Source organism: Seriola aureovittata, chromosome 23 (genome assembly GCF_021018895.1).
Source record: "Seriola aureovittata isolate HTS-2021-v1 ecotype China chromosome 23, ASM2101889v1, whole genome shotgun sequence".
Lineage (NCBI taxonomy): Eukaryota > Metazoa > Chordata > Actinopteri > Carangiformes > Carangidae > Seriola > Seriola aureovittata.
Window position 1 is genome coordinate 10,665,335 of NC_079386.1, and position 13,704 is coordinate 10,679,038.

At 39.5% G+C, this 13,704-nt stretch overlaps 1 long non-coding RNA gene across 1 annotated transcript; it reads right to left on the minus strand.

Annotated features, from left to right (window-relative positions):
• Positions 1–1,850: 1,850 nt before the first annotated feature.
• LOC130164549 (uncharacterized) lies at positions 1,851–13,473 on the minus strand. The gene is made up of 3 exons (XR_008826625.1): positions 12,941–13,473; positions 9,034–9,152; positions 1,851–1,943 (listed from the first exon to the last, which is right to left on the minus strand). It is a non-coding gene; the product is annotated as an uncharacterized LOC130164549 (long non-coding RNA).
• Between the last annotated feature and the right edge of the window lie 231 nt (positions 13,474–13,704).

The following is a 13,704-nucleotide window of genomic DNA, read 5'->3' on the forward strand; positions in this document are numbered from 1 at the left end:
AGAACAGAATAAAACACTCTGCTGGGCCGATGGAAGCTGCAGAGTTATGTGATGTTTCTCCTTTGTCACTACAAGTGTCTTCTTTCATATGAGTATTTGATTCATTGTTGATATGAAAAATATTTGTCAGCGCAGCTTTAACAGATGATGACACACAGACAACACAATCAAACTCAGTTTTTATGAATAACTTCACACCTTTCAAACTGCAAAAAACACCCAGCAGACTCCATAAATGGGGGAGGAATAAAAGAACAAACACAACCTGCAGGCACAAATTAAATGCGTGTTCTCGTGCCAAGCGGGAAAATGGAGTTTAACGGTTTCACATAAACAAATGTAGTGCCTAAAATTTGGGCAAGCGCGATGATTTGGCGCAGGACACAAGAAAAACCGACATATGTTTCACTCTGTGATTTACTTTGTAGTATCAATTAAGGGGTGTTTTATGTTCCATGTAACACCACTAATTAAAAAAAAGGGTTAAAACTTTCTTATGACTGCCAGCAAATAAAAGCATCAACTGAAAACACTACAGCAAATCAAACACCCAGTGATGAGTAAGATTATTTCTGTGGTAGTGGGTCACTGTTTGACAGTAGCTGTGATCTGATGCAACAGTGCGATTGTTTTCAGAGTGACGAATTAATGAACAGTTTCCCACTCCACTTGTCCTCTAAGGCGACTCTGTGAAGCAGCGCTGGTCACTTTACAGCTAGACAGTGAAGCTGCCTCAGAGCCAGAAGCTCTGACCCGTTCACCAGCTCCTCAGCCCAAACTGAAACACAGTTTGTAACAGCCCACTCGTTTCAGTTTGAGTCACTCATCCGAAACAAAGTGGCTCTGACTGATTCTCAGATACAGATGGTGCAACTATACAGCTAACTGTTCTGTTAATCCCACTTTAGCCATCATACTTCACGCAGGAAAGTGCACATCAACCAGCTACGCTATGGAAATGTCAATGAATCACGATGCCAGCTGAGATTTTTTTTAAAATCACAAAATAATGATTGAAAAAAAATACTGCATCTGCTGACAGTGGCGATGAAGGCTTGAGCATCTTCCCCACAGAACATTTCAGCCAACAAGTGGATCCAGCATGACAGGAGCCCGAGGTTGAGCTCTCATCAACATCATGATCGGACGCTCAAAAGACTCTCATACAACCTGTCATCTGCTACCCAAGCCACTATTAACACAGCTGTCGACATTACTCATCAGCCGAGATGAGTGACGTGCTGAAAGGTCACAGTTCACAGCCACTTCTGACTGTCAACGAATGTCTGCGTCAGCTCGCATGTATATCCAAAAAAAAAAAAAAAACACTGGATTTCAGGGACATTTGGCTTTGACCTGTCTTCGCCATCAACAGACGGCACCACAGAAACAGCATATTGAGCGAGGAAACAGATTTCCTATTTTTCCCTCTTAATTAACAATGATAGTGAAGAGTTTTTGAATTATTTGGAGAACAGAGCAGAAATATTTACTCAGAGTTCAGTCACATTGAGTGATCTCATACATATTTTCAATAATTCACAGTATTACAGCACCTCTGCTAAAGTATGTCAAAGTTTTGCTCTTAGGCTTTTCTCTTTCACATGTAATGCAACTTTTTTTTAGAATATTGTTTCTACTGTAACATCAGCGAGTCCAAAAAAATAAAAATAAAAATCATGCTTTTAGCTTCTGTTAGAGCTAAAAGTTCAAAACTATGAAGCCATAAAAAGGTGATTTCCTGTGTTATCTGTGGTGCTTTAAAAACAGGTGAGTGCTGAGGTGACTGGACAGCATCTGTTTCTTCTGAAATCAAACAACGCTTCATAAATATCTGTGCTTACTTGCCTCCAAATCCCCCCGGTGTCCAAGAGAAGATGCAGCTCAGAGAGATGACGGGTGCTTTCAGCCATGTATTATTCACCACTTTAATTCCACAAACCCTACAAAAGAGAAAACAGAGTTTGTGTTTATTTTATTTATCTTTCAAATCCACAAATAGATAGCTGCAAAGTGTTCCTGGTTAAAGATTTATCACTGGGCATCAAATAGTGAACCCTTGTACTGTTGCCCTGAAAAGGTTATGACCAGTATCTTTGTGTCTTTTCACCAGAAGTCTCAAAACTTGGTGTTTGAACAGAAAGAGGAAAAAAAAAAAAAAAAAATGAATAAGGCCATTTGACATTTCATATTTGGACTTGTTCAGGGTAAAATTTATTTAAACTGACAGAAATCCTAACATGAGATTTGCTGTGTATGTTTGAAGCCTCAATTCAAGAACAAAAGACACAAGAACACTTTTGTTACTTGATCTGAAATGTTAGAGGAAAGCTGTAAGAGCTTTACAGAAATCAGATATTTTGACTGGAAAGAAATGTAGGTTGATGGAAGACTTAAAAAAAAGGATGAATAGAAGTTGTTGATTTCCTTCGTGAAGCGTTAATGTATTCAGAGCACCATAAATATGACCAGATGTAACTTGTTAGATGAGAAGATCGATACCAATCTCACGTCTGTGCATGAAGTTCAAAGAGCTGAAGCTAGCCTGCTAGCCAGACTGAATCGTCATCTTGTCGCTAGGTGGATAGATAAACTGTTGCTTGTCACAAAAACCACACGTCTGTTTGTGTAAGAATGAAACAGATGGATTAACTGTGTTAATTACTGCACTCTAGAGGTAGGTGTGTTTTTGAACTTCACTGTGAGCCAGGCTAACTGTTTAACCCTGCCTCCAGGATTTATGCTAGGCTAAGCCAATAACCTACAAGCGCTAGATCAATGCTAACTGCAGACATGAGACTTGTACCAATCTTCTCATCTCATTCTGAAAGAGAAAAAAAAAAAAAAAAAATCATGAGTATATTTCCAAATATAATGAACTATTTTTAAGTGGTTGCAGAGTTGATAGACAGCACATACTGCATTAAAGGGAATCCATTCAGTGACCAAAGACATTGTTTTTGCCTGTCAGGACCATTTATTGCGCTGACATGCAGAACAACCAAAATAAAAAAAATAAATTAATAAAAGCTGTCACAGACGAGCTGGTCAAAGTTGGATTTCAAACCCGATTGTGTTTAACCTCACTCATACAGAGAGACTTCCATATCCATCCTATCGTGTGGGACGAAGCACTCTCCCCAAATGCTTGGAGATTTGGAGGGAAGTGGCTGAACAGATTGTTATGTCACCATTAGGGAGCTGTAATAAAGTCATATTTCTTTTGCATTTTGCATGACTGGAGGGCCTTCCACTCTCGCCTGTCTGCTCCTCTCACATCAGCCTCCCTTAAGTGGAGCAGTTCTGGGCTGCAGGTTTTGCCTCGCTGCCGCCAGAGTGTGTCTGTGCCAGATAGCATTGCATGATTACACTCAGCAGCGCACAATTTTGTAGACAGCATTATAGCAGGAGAATAAAATGTCTTAGGCCTCATTAAACACCCACACATTTGGAAATTAAAAACCAGTTATTCATCGTTGAGGAGGACATAGGGTGATCAAAATTAAGTCTTTTACAACAGGTTATTTACTAGCTACAAAAGGGGGGCAGGCTGCTTCATGGAAACGCAGAGTAAATCTCAGCCTGAAACGTCCATGAATCAGTCTTGTTTAGCGCTTAACTGAAAAACACAATTTTCATGACCCCCACCCCCACTGCTAAACTCACAGGCATTTCTTGTGTCATCATTTTTGGTTTTGTGACAATCAAGTGCATAACATTATTATATTGCGTCTCCTCTGAGCTATAAAACACTAAAGCTGTTCTGACAGATTTTATTTTCATTGCCAGGAGCTGATGCAAAAAAAGAACAATAATGCTTTCTGCTGTACAGTATGTGACTGCACTGTGAGAGAATACTGTCATGTTAATTTCCCTCACATTTTCAAGTGGTTTGCTGAATATGTGGCTTGTTTTCACATGAATATTTGACCAGTTGCTAAATTAATAAAAAAAAAAAAAAAAAAAAATCTTCATTGTCAACTGGTGCGTTTTAGGGCAGCAACTGTAGTTATAAAGTAAATGTAATCTCTCTGTCTACAGTTTGGGGCTGAAAATCAATTAAAATAACACAGCACAGTAGCAATTTTGTTTTCACAACTTAGCACAAATGAAGTTTTTTGCAACAGTTCAAAAAGGAAGATCTCATGTCACTAGTAATCCTGCCGTTTCCTCCTCCTGATCTGATCTCTGTCACACCCACTTTCCTACACTGCTCATTTCTGATCTATTCATCTCTATTGTGCAACCCATCACCTCCCCATCATCAAAGTCCATCTCAAAGTTTCCAACAACCACCTGCCGGCTTTACCCCACCACCGGTGTGTAGTCTGTGGGAACTTTGTCCTATCTCCTATTTTCATATCAGCCTTCACTTGACGATGGAGTTTAAATCACCACCCAGCTGTTTTCTGTTGCTAACCTCAATAAAATGTAGTTACACACTTCCAATTGGAAGTGGAAAAATTGCCTTTGCCACATTGTTTCGAAAGACATTTTTTCAGCTCATTGCAGGCCTTCACAACTTTATGCATTTCTACAGCCGCCACATACAAATTCAAATATTTTCAAAACACCAAATAACTTTGCCAAAGGTTCGCTCTGGTGTTTGTGAAATGGACGTATTTGTAGTGACACGGACCTAAGGGATTGTTGTAAGGTTTTCATACAATGATAGTATCACAAAAAGTGTTGGAGACCACAGACTGTGAGCATATTTCTGGTGATGACAAATAAACTAAATTATTTAAACATGACCTCAGATCTGTGACTGTTGTAGTCATCTCTGATGTCAACGACTTAATGGCTTATGTTTGTTACTGAGTGGACATTATGTTACAAGACACATAAGAGCACTATGTTGTGATACCACGAAATGCCAAAGCCTGTGTTGTTTAACGATCATCATCATAATGAATCACATTATCTCAAATGTACATGGCTGGTGCCCATGATGGGCACAGAAGGTCAGCAGCAAAAGGCTTAGAAGAGGAAGCAAACTGTTTCTACCGTCTCAAATGTTGCTGTTGTTTAAATGGTTTTTTTTGGAGCTCTGACACTAGATGGCCCTGTAAATCCTGCAAGAATCCCAACTGTTTTGTTTTTTTTGTACCAAAACAAACATGGACAGCAACCAGCAGCTTGCACAGTTTATATGGAGCACAATGTGCAGAAAAGGCCAAAAAAGAGGAATTAAAAAAGCACAGTTTGGGTGGGATCCTGGATGGAGAGGCGTGGGAAACATGTGACTGAATTTACCGGTATGTATCCCTCGGGCAACACGCGTGACGTTATCCATCGCAATCAGTCAGTCGCAAATATCAAACATGTTTATAAAAAAAAAAAAAAAAAAAAAAAAAAAAAACTTTGGTATTAAGTCTTTACGTCAAGTCACAGCCTGTTTTTTCTCAGACTCTTCACATATCACACATTATATGATTTTACCTGATGACTCAACACCAACTCACCCAGAACAGACCCGGCCCAACCTTGGTCATCACGCCCATGTCATATTGATAACCAGCTTAACGGTCACAGTGTTTGTTCTCGCCTTTAAGAGGCTTAATATTTCAGACCTGAAGAAGAATTCATGAAAGCAAAGGAAGCTCTTGTGGCTGAGATCGACCACAAAGACGAAGCAGTTTACAGACCTCTTAACAACTATAGCTGAGGATAAAAAATTTTAAAAAAAATGAACGAGTGTCAGGCCTGTAGCCTCTCTGTGATCCCAAACAAACTTGTTGAGGGATTACATTACCAGCCTCTCAAGTGGGCATTGCTGCTGCTTGGCTCTTCCTTGTGCCTCTCTGGGTTTGATTTGAGCCAAAAGAGCCACAGGATACAACTTCCCAGGCATTACTATTCTCAGCAGTCACACAGCAAAATTTCACATCTTGCTAGTTTAAAGTGACAGGGTGCTTAAACTACAGTACATGGGGGTAAGAGACAACCGCCTCCTGCTAACTACAAACACATCATGTAAGGCAGAGTGATGGGCTCATGCCCTTTCATCTGCTGCAGTCTGTTTCTTACAGTATTTCCCAACACTATAGTGTTACACCTCCTGGGTATACATGCTAATGCCTTTTAAGCACTGAGACTTTATAATGTGGTTTCAAGCAATTTGGAATAATGTGATGGGATTGGCTGAGGAGTCCAACAATTGAACTGTAACTCATTGTCCAAGTGTTTGGGCTCGTTCTACGGCAAACGTATTAACTCAACCTGGAAGTTGCTGTTATGTTGTATATTCATTCCTTCACAAGTTTTCATTAAAATTCAACTGTAAAATAAATTGGCAGACCGTGGAAACCAGCCACTAGTTTTATTTTGAAAGTCTTTCAAATAATTTAAAAAGCTAACTTTGCCTTATGAGCCTTTTCAAGAGCTTTCTGCTGTAACACACAGTCTTCATCTATTTGTGACCAGTTTTTCAGGGTTCTGTTGACATGCAAGATTATGAGCCGTTTAATTTCATCTAAAGCACTTGTAGGACTTTGCTTGTGTTTGAAGACTATGTGGTACAGCTGAAAGCCCCAGAAGAGACTAGTAAGTGGACCTTTAGTTGAGATTATTTAGGTCAAGGTCAAGAATTAACTTTCATGTTTAGTTTTTCTTTAAGTTTAGAGGGAAAAGAATGTTTAAAAAAAAAAAAAAAAAAAAAAAAACATTTTGAATTTGAAAGTTTCAGTTTTCATGCACAACAATAACTTTTCATTGTACCACTTAGTTTTTGACCAATTAACAGGACTTCTGCATTTGGAAATGAGCTCTTTAGTGCTTCAGTGATGTTTGGCTGGATCAATAATATTCTTTGAACCTTCCTTTATCTGCTGTTAGACACACAGTGTGGTCATCTGTGAATCCATGTGGATCTTTGTGTGAAGTCATGCCCACTGCTACACCCCCCTTTTATCCAACTGGTATGATATTTTACAGTATTTCTTTCTCTGTTCCTAACCACCCTCTCCACAACATCCATTCATAACATTTTCAAACATCCCATCTGCAGGCAGAGTGGGTTGAAAACAGAGCCCCTCACCGACTCCAGTGGTGAGAGTAATTAGGTGTAATTGCACCGTGGGTGAAACCTTTGAAGCCCCAGTTTGTGTTGTGAGTGAAACAATGATGATTAGAGCTTGTTCACTTGTCAATAGTGATTAGGGGAGCAACCGCATTTAAAAAGCAGAACTTTTTAATCAAGCAAAACTGAGTATCCCATATTAAAGATCGGTTTTAAAAACACCTAATGTTTAACTTTTAAATGCCAGGACACACAGCATCGTGTTCATCTTAAAACATAATTATTGGGTGTATTTGCACCCTTTCAGTAGCCATGGTTGTCAACAGGACAGACCAAGAGTGTGATCAACCATGCGGAAGGGACAAAAGAATATATTTACGTTTTAGCTGCAGGGGAAAAACTGTTTCAGTGACAAACAATACACAGCATGCGCTGACTGGGGGCTTGAAAGGCCGCTGCTCACACCACATGATATAGATTACCTTTAGAGAAATCTGGGCGCCCATTAACACTGCTGTTTGATCTCAGTGGCACAAATTGATCCAAGGTGAAGAAATTGTTGCGTAATTATGATTGATGATGACAAGAAGGGGAAATGATTTGTGCCTTTAAATTCTCAGTTCCTCAGTTAAAACTCCACAGTAGGAGCTTCAGGAAGCTGTAATGAAATGTGAAGACTGTGCTGATGAGTAGCTCAAACCATGAGTGTTAGAACCACAATGCACCACTCGCTACAGGCACTAATCATTTATCTAACTGGGGAGCAGAGCATTTCTAAAACTTTATTACCAATATTCCTTGTTGACATTTTATACAGCAGTATATAAAATAAGTTGTCATGAGGATGACAATTGAACCATCTTCATGACAACTTAGCAAACTCAAGTGCCGATGAAGGCCACAAGATGTGCCTGAAAGTTCCAGAAAACTTCCAGTAAGTGGACTTTATTGCTAAGAAGTATTTTTACTGAGACATGTTCTGGGCAGGACATTTTACAGTTGAATAAGGCTAAATGCTAATGTAAAGTTGCTAACATGCTGATGTTAAGCAGGTATGTTCTCCACCTTAGATTAGCACGTTAGTCTGGTGATTTGCTAATTAACGTCACAGTGTGACTGTGACACTTTCAAAATGATCTCAAATATATTTTTGGCATTTGTCTACTGCAATATCTTCTCGTCTATCAGTGTGTGCTGATATTCATGATAAGCCGGGCCGGTAACATAATATCATCTGGCCGACTTATCTGCTGGGCTCTAGTGCACAGAAGACAATTTAAACTAAATCCTGAAGGAACTGGATACACTGTTTATGCAGGAAATTGACAATATGGAACACATTACACACAACACATCCGGAACACATTAATACGACTACATTTAAGTTTAAGGCCACGGCCCAGGGCTAAACATTTGTGTGAACAAAAGCACATTTCATAAAGGATCCTGCCTGTTAACAAATGCAATTAACTTCACACACACACACACACCTCGGCTGTTTGCTCACAAGTGAAAAATTTCACTGTCTTTTTATCTTATTATGTCAGTTTTTGTCTTGACCCTGCCAGTACCGACTGTCTCAAGAGGAAAATAACGTCAACAACCCAAATCTGCGATATTTTTACAATTTAGAAAAAAAGAAGAAAAAAAATGTTTGTGATAAATAAAAATCCATGATTGCTTTTCATACTCTCCCCACAGAGACCCTCAGCCTTCAACATTTTCTTCCAACAGCCTCAATTGAGCAGGAAGGATTTTTACACTGGCGGGGGCGTCTGTGACTCAGTGTCTAGAATAACTCTCTAAATAAAGAATAAAAGCAATCTGCTCTTCTTTCACTCAATGCACCTTTTCCTTCCCTGTTGCCAGGGGGATGACCGAATGCATTTCATATGCAGGCGTCATGCCTCACTGCCTCCTGAGCGCAAAGCAGAATCATGTTCCACTTTAAAAACGTTAATTTTACATTTTTAATGACTGGCTGATGGCTTAAGTAAGTGAGTACCGCTTACAAGGGAAGATGTGATGTTCTGGAAATCCTCGCACTCCTTGCAACTCCTCGTCCTGGATTAAATGATCTCTCCTGGTGAGTGAAGGAAGGAGGCGGGCTTTTATTTGGGACCTGCGACTCCTGTTATAGGAAAGAGAAGTGATTCAAAATTAGCCAGAAGTACACATCTAGATTTATTCCAAAGGTTTTAATGTTTTTACACTGAATATTAACATTACAAACTGTATATTTTTTGGATGCAAACACATTCAATTTTTTTCCTCATTATTGTTGGACTCTCTACAGATCATGTGTTAACTTGCAGCAGCGGAATCCAGTTGGCCAAGGAGATTCTTCAATTTCATGGCTGATTAGCCTGATGCCAGGATTATCTCTTGTTATTTTAAGGCAGATAATACAAGATTATGATTTAATGGGATCTGTGAAATCAACTGGAAGACACCGGGGGCCTCTCTCAGAGAAATATCTGTAAAATGCAGTTCATGCTAAAATCAAATTATGAATTGGTGAGGTGAAATAGTTGACCAAAACTCCACATCCAAAGGGAAGATTTGACACATAAATCATCCGTGCAACACACATTAAGAGTTCAGTTTCACAGCTAGTGAAAATTGTACAGCCTTTGAGCTTGAGGTCATCCACAATTTTTGTGAAACACCATCCTCCTCTCCTTCTACACCACCCACTTCCCAGGGGCTAGCTAGCTGCCCACTGTTGGGAAAAGAAGTTTCAATGTGTCTCAGATGTGAGCTAAGTGGTTTATAGCACAAATTCTGCTCTTTTTTTTTTTTTTTTATAAAAAAAAAAAAAAAGAAAAAAAAAGAAAAAAAAAGGTAATTAGCTTGTGCTCAGTGCTGTCATATCCATAAGTGCAGCTGCTTATGAAAAAACAGGGCAAGAAAACAAGAGGCCAGGCCTCCCCAGGGTCAGTGCCCACCACAGCCTGGATTATGGCACCAAAGGAATCCTGGGAAGCGTGTATTGATTTGGCCTGACACTTGCTGCCACATTTAGCTTAGCCGCTGCTGACTCGCAAAGGCTTCAAGCAGTTATCTGCCACATTCTCTACTATCTTTAAAGAGCAATGAGAAATTACCTCATGCCATAGAAGATTTATCATCACATAATTAGCTTGGTGCACCTAACGGCAGATCTCTTTTGACTGCTAATACAAGCTTAAAGTTCATGTGCACAGGACTATGCGTAATTAACTTGTTAGCATGAGCATGCGGTGATGAAAACACTGGCCTTTATAAACTACATTTGTTTTACAGATTGTCTGGGTGCTGTGCTGCACTGTGATGTCTGCTGGATGCTGCAGACAGGGCAAACAGTGCACAGTGTTAAAAATATATAGTCACACAATGTCAGAGGCATTTCACTGCCATTCTTTTCTTGATGGGTTTGCAGCTCCCTTTGCTTCCTTCTTTTTTTTGTAACAGAACTATATGAAGCAAATATCCGGCTATCCATTTAGGGCTATATTACAGAAATTGTGTGTTGCACAAGCTGCCATATCTAAGCCCTATATTCCATCTGGTAACATTGTATCTTTGATGTTCAGTGAAATTTTGTCCAGAGTCATGAGCAGATTTGACTTCTCACATGCCCAGTGTTCACATTTCTACTCAGCTGTAAACATCTCATCACCCAGTGTTGTTGCGCAGCGCGATTCTGGGCAACTGCTTTGTGCAAAGAGCAACTTGTGGCAAATATTCCACTGAAATCATCCAACACTTTACCCTTTGGAGAGCCCATTGGCTTTAAGTGGCCAAATGCCATCTTGTTTTATTTACATGATGGCACTTCTGCGCCCTTTAGTCTGGCGCCCTCTTCAAGCAGTAGAACAAGTCTCACCCCTTTTCCTTCTACAACTGTCAGCCAGATCTAATTTCTCTATTTAATGTTTTCCATGCGATTTATTTCTCTGGGCAACAGTCGTAGCATCATAAGGCATCTTCCTCTGCATCTCTGTAAGCTACAAACGCAGTTGTGGGGCCACGCTGGATGAAATGGGCAAAGACAGCTTCACAATCGCCAGGGGTGTTATTCCAAGATCAGGCTGGAATCAGAAGTTTTGTCGGTTTCAGTTAACCAGGGCGCTGCTAAATGGCTTAAGCCAAGCATAAGCAAAGGCTCTGAGATATTGCTGCATGACAGCTAAAGTAGCTGGGTGCATCACAGCCATGTACCCAGCCTTAAGTGCCCTCAGGCTCTCTCTTCTTCATGACTGACTTTTAAGTGTTTTATCCCTAGGACGCAGTGATAATGTGCATTAAGATCAAGAACACTTATTTCAATTGTGTTTTATGTTTTATTCTGGCTTTAAATTTGGCGGTGTCTAGACTGTGCTTTGCTGAGAATAACTCACATGAGAGGATCCCCTGCTGTGAGAGGAGAGCTGACTTTAAGTATGCAAACATTCATCTTCTCTTTTATTTTTTTAGCCAAGGAAATACTTTTTTTTTTTTTTTAAAGCTTAATTAAAAAAACACAAACAGCAAAGCAAAATTATTTCTTTCCATACATATGCAACATGTTAAAAGCATGAACATACATTATAGTGAGAGATTATATTATTTATATACTGGTCAATTTTGGATTAAAGCTACAATTTTTTCAAAGCAGCAGTGATATTGTGTGTCTGTGGATTAAAGCAGGAGGCTGATGTTATTCTAAACTTCTCTCATTTAAAAAAAAAATTAAAAAATAAAAAATCCCATGATAAAAACCAGAACCAACAATGTGTCAGTTTATGTATAATATCAACACTTTTCGTCTTCACTAGCCTGTCTGTGTCACTCAGCCCCAAGCCTGTTGGTTCTTCTCTTTTTCTTTTTTTAAAAAACAAAAAGGCTAAAAATATCCTTAAAAAAAAAAAAACAGCTGGACAAATAGATTACCCAAACAAGAGTCAATAGTGTATTTGTTCTGGAATATTTTCAGCTGTAGATCTACGGGACTAGTGAGTACTTACATGGGCTGGAAAGAATACAGTATGTGGGATCAAATCAATATAAACTGCAATGCCCATGTTCATCGTGATGAAGTCACCCAGTGCAACAGTGTGGCTCATCGATGTGTTTTTAACAGACTCTGACCAACAATCGATGTCTATGGCTTTTGCTTCACAAGCAATACTCAATAGTAAAAATCCCTAGGTCCAGGTAACATGTTTTTATAGAGTTTCTTTCCTCTCACTTTTTTGTCACACCCCAACAATGATGACACAGGTGACACCCATTAAAGTCCATGAGGGTTTGGAGAGGAAAAGAGTGTAAGGTTAATAAATATAAAAATGACAATCTATAACAGCAGCAGCTTGTTACCTGAGACAGGACTCACCTAACTAATCATTAAGAATAAAAAAACATACAAATAAACAGAGGAACATTCGAGGTCATTTCAAATTCTTTTGAGTTCAGGGCCCCAAGCCCAAAAGAGAGACAGAATATGAAAGCGGTGTAATACAATACCCAATAATGTGCCAGAATATTCCTACTCTGACACAATGAATTTAACTCTGCGTTAAAAAAAAAAGTCAATTTATTCATGTTCATACACTGGGAAAGCTCCAGATACTGTCATTACCTAAACACACACCTTCAAACTCGATCAATCCCACAGCCTGGGAATCTTCTCACCATGCGGCTCCAAATCGTATCAGAGCGACATGTTTGATGTTTACTCAATTGGAAAATAGAAAAATGATGTAGATGATGATGTTTTGTGGCCTCTTTGTAACACCAAGCAAGACTGAAGTGATGTGTACTGACCAACCAGTGACTGAGAAACTCAACAACTGACCACAACAACTGTTTGTTAGAAGACTAAAACCTGAACCCAACATGCTTTCAATATGAACAAACTTTATCTAAAGTTAGAAGGTAAAGAACAATGAATCTTACCTTTTATATCAGGAGATATTCTGAATGAAAACTTTGACTTCCTGGTCCACTGCCACTTCCCGGACAGGTTAGGCCTCGACATGAACTTCAACCAATTAGGCCATTACAAAAGTTTTCAAAAATCCCACTACTTTGTTCGTCTGCTCAAATCAAACTGATGTCGTGCCTGAAGATGCCTCAAATGTTTCAGAAGGAAATGCACTGCATCGAATAAGGAGATAAAGATCCCATTTCAGAGGGACTCTGCAAACTCAACATGCAGTTCACTGTAATTGCCCGGATGTTGCGCTCAAAACGGTCAAAAAAACAGAAAAGTGTAAAACGATGGACACCTCTCTCCGTCGTCAGTCGCCATCTTGGTTGCGTAGCAGAAAGGGAAAGACCGCAAACGTGTTTTCAATCTTGATAAAACGACGACCAAGAGGAGGCGCCGATGGTGGCTTAATTACCACGTCGCGTGACACAGGTGTGTTAGCAAATAAGCAAAGGAGCAGTCAAGCGAGCTACAATAACGGTTACCTGTTGCGATCGTCATTTCCGGTGAGTGTTGACTTGGGACAACACTACCCTGTCAAATACCGTGCACACTCTGTACTACACTCTGCACTACATGGCAGTGTAGTATCCGATTTGAGACACAGCATCAGTCTTTCCATCTTGTTAGGCTTTTATTTTATATCATATAAACATATGATAGGCAGGTAAACTATCCAACAGATGCACAAAATATATTAGATGTAAAGTTGTTGACAACATAGTTCAAA